Genomic DNA, 3,287 nt, shown 5'->3' with positions numbered 1-3,287 from the left:
TCATCACCATCGTCTTATTTGCATTCTCTAAATTTTATTTAGTGAATGTACTTTCATTATTATTGTGCATTATGGAAAAATAAACATGTAAAAGAATGTAACTATTTGAGCAATGGATTTTTATTATGAGACACAATAAAGAATATAGCATAAATATGCTAGTTATCTGGATAGGCTTATAGAGTTGATGATATTTGCATGATGGCACTCAGGTCTGATTATCCCCTAAAACACAATGATCTCTTCACTACATAGATTCCTCCATGGTCCTCCCTCTCTGGCCTATTCCAATGAATATATAACAATGAAGTTGAATGTGAAGATTTCCACAATATCTACCACCTTTGTTATCATAAGATTCAAAGAGTGTTATTTCTTTTGGTGTCTCACATACCACTGGTCTATTTTGTAGCTGCTGTTAGAAAATATATTGGGGTTTCCCTTGGGGGGGATGCCTTTATGTTTTCCGTGAAGCAAATTTTTGTTTTGTTTTTTGTTTTTGTTTTTGTTTTGTCTGTCATGGAGCCTGAAGTCAGGGCCTGGACACTCCCTGCTTGAGCTCTTCTGCTCAAGGCTAGCGTTCTACCATTTTGAGCCACAGCTCCACTTTCTCTGGTGGATCATTGGAGATAAGAGTCTCATGGACTTTTCTGACTGCACTGGCATTAAACTACAACCTTCAGATCTCAGCCTCCTGAGGAGCTAGGATTATAGGCGTGAGCCAATGGCACCTGGCTTGAAGCAAAGTTTTGATCCCAGAAAGGAACCCAGTCCAGTTTGTTGATTCTTCTCTCCTCCTTCTCATGAGCTAACCTGACAGCGGCTTGTAGGGTCCTTCATTTGCTGGCTCATTGAATCCTTGGGCCATGGAGACTTGCAGAATTAGGCAGCTGGCTTTCTACCAATCAGCATTCAAGCACTGGGCCCCCACTAAGTTCCATCCCCTACGCAAGGTGCAGGGGTGGAGAACTCTTAGAGCTGGGACTCAGGACGTTTATCAATGCCTTCCCTCTGGCACTCACTCTGGGTGTTCAAAGCATCTCCCTTGGGGTTGGACGAACAGAGTTCTGAATCCCAGTTCTGACAGTTTATTAGCTGTGTCCTCCAGCACCTCTGAAGATCAAAGCCTAACATTTGTTTGTGGAAGAGTTTTCATACCAACTTACACACGGTATATAAATATCCAGGCCTCACATCTCTTATGTTTACTTACATTATCAGCCAACGTCGCAGCTTTGAAGGAACAAATATATCAGGAAGGCCTTATGTGAACTACTTCTTTGGCATTTCATACGATTATTTCCACTAAGTTATTACTATGAGGAATTCCCTTTCATCTTTCTAGAAACTCTTCAAGTGTAGCTCTTCATAAAATAGAGGTACCAGTGGCGTCAGATATGTCCCATCGTGCCTGATTCCATTTGTGCCTGACTCTACAGGGAGTGTGTTCTAAATGCCAAGTGCTAGAACACTGGTCCTGAGCAAGCTCAAAGGGAAGCCTGAGTTCTGGGCTGGCTATGTGTGGTCTGAAAGGCTCATGAGAAAAACGGAGCAGAGACGTTGAGAAATAGAGAAGTTGAGAACGTGGTGTGGGGCTTTCGATATGAGCTGGAGTTAGAAGCATGTGAAATTTCTGGTGGAGAGAGCAGATTACGAGGGGGGCTAGGTGGAAGACAGAATGTCTAGAACGTCAGTAGAGAAAGCAACAAAGAGTGGAAATAAACAAATGCCACAGCCCCAAAGACAGAATTTCAAGGAAATTTAGTCAGTTGTGCCCACTGCATTGAAAAGTCAAGTCAGGGAAGGCAAACAGTGCCATAGACACTATGAACGTTTTTAGCAGCAAACTATGTCCTTTTGTTCACCTAGTACCACTTTTACTGGGATCTGTCCCCTTTCTCTCCGCCCCTGTTTGGAAACTCTTTTTCTTGTCTGTGCAATTGTTAGGGTTCATCGAGGATATGCCTCTTGGTATAACAGTACAATTAGAACCCAAGGCCCCATCAACTTGTTTCTCTATTTGAAACTTTAGAATTACCTGTGTTAACTCAATCATTCACAAATGTTTAATGGATGGAGACCACGGGCAAAATCCTGAGTCAAGCACCAAACTGGCTCAGCCTTCATACAGATATAAACTCCTGGACAGAAAGACATTAATCATTTAATCATTTAATCATAGAATAAAATTGTCAGACAATTTTAAAATGGGGGTCAGGGAGAGGGTGTCCCGACCCGCAGGACTTCAACGAGGGCAATGAACCTAAGTGAGAAGGAATGAAGGGACAAGAGACATGAAGAATGACAGCAAGACAGGGATTCTGATCAAGCTGCTAATTTTTATTTTTCACACAAGGGTATTTATATGCTTGGAATAAGGAAGCTTTTTCATTGGCCAAAGCAGCTGCAGGGTGTTTGCTTAGGGCAAGGTGAAAAGGTGGTCGTTACTTAGGGCAGGGTGAGAAGGTGAAAAGGTCGGATTCTGTAAACAGCCTCAAGATGTTCCAGTGAGATAGTTGGCTCCCAACAAGAGGGAGGATAAGAAAGAGTAATAGAAGGGGTACGCATGACCCATCGGTAGTCTATGCAAATTTTCTGACAGTCATTACTTTGTCCATTGATAAGCACCCACATGAAAATATGAATGAAGTGACAAGTCCAAGAACTTGTAATGGAATCCTGGTAGAAATATTTAGTCATTTAAAGTGGGAAAGTTTAGGAAATGTATGTACAGAAGGCAGATATGACAGAGAACCTTGAGATAGATTGCTGTGGACAGCCATGGCTTTGCCTTCCTTGTATTGATCACATTTATTGGATTTTCTCATTGTTTTCATACATGTCACTTCCTCTATCAATCCTGCGTACATGGCTATTATGAGAGAGTTTATGGAGTTACACCATGACCTTGGAGTCTGGCCATACCAAGTTGGTGCAGAGGTAGACACCTGCAAAGGAAGGCCAATCAGTGAGGTTCTCAAGGAGTGTGGAATTCCTCTAAGATGACAGCTAGGCTGAGCTTCTTTCTTTCACTGGAGTAAGGCAGGGTAGACACATTATCGGCTCACATCATTCTTTTTTTGCAGGTTCAGAAATACAGATCGTCAAGAGGAGAGACAGAAACACGTGGAGAGGTCATGAAAACAAGACCTGGTGGCATGATGGCCAATGTGTCGTAGCATTCCACGTCTGGGGTGTGTGGAACAGTCTACCTCTAGTTAAAGCCTTACTTTTCAGTTTGTCAGCTTACTCAATTTGGGTTTGTATTGCTTGTTTTCAAGTAATAG

This window comes from Dipodomys merriami, unplaced genomic scaffold (genome assembly GCF_024711535.1).
Source record: "Dipodomys merriami isolate MVZ:Mamm:240054 unplaced genomic scaffold, mDipMer1.0.p SCAF_9, whole genome shotgun sequence".
NCBI classification, from domain to species: Eukaryota; Metazoa; Chordata; class Mammalia; order Rodentia; family Heteromyidae; genus Dipodomys; species Dipodomys merriami.
This window is presented reverse-complemented; position numbering follows the sequence as displayed.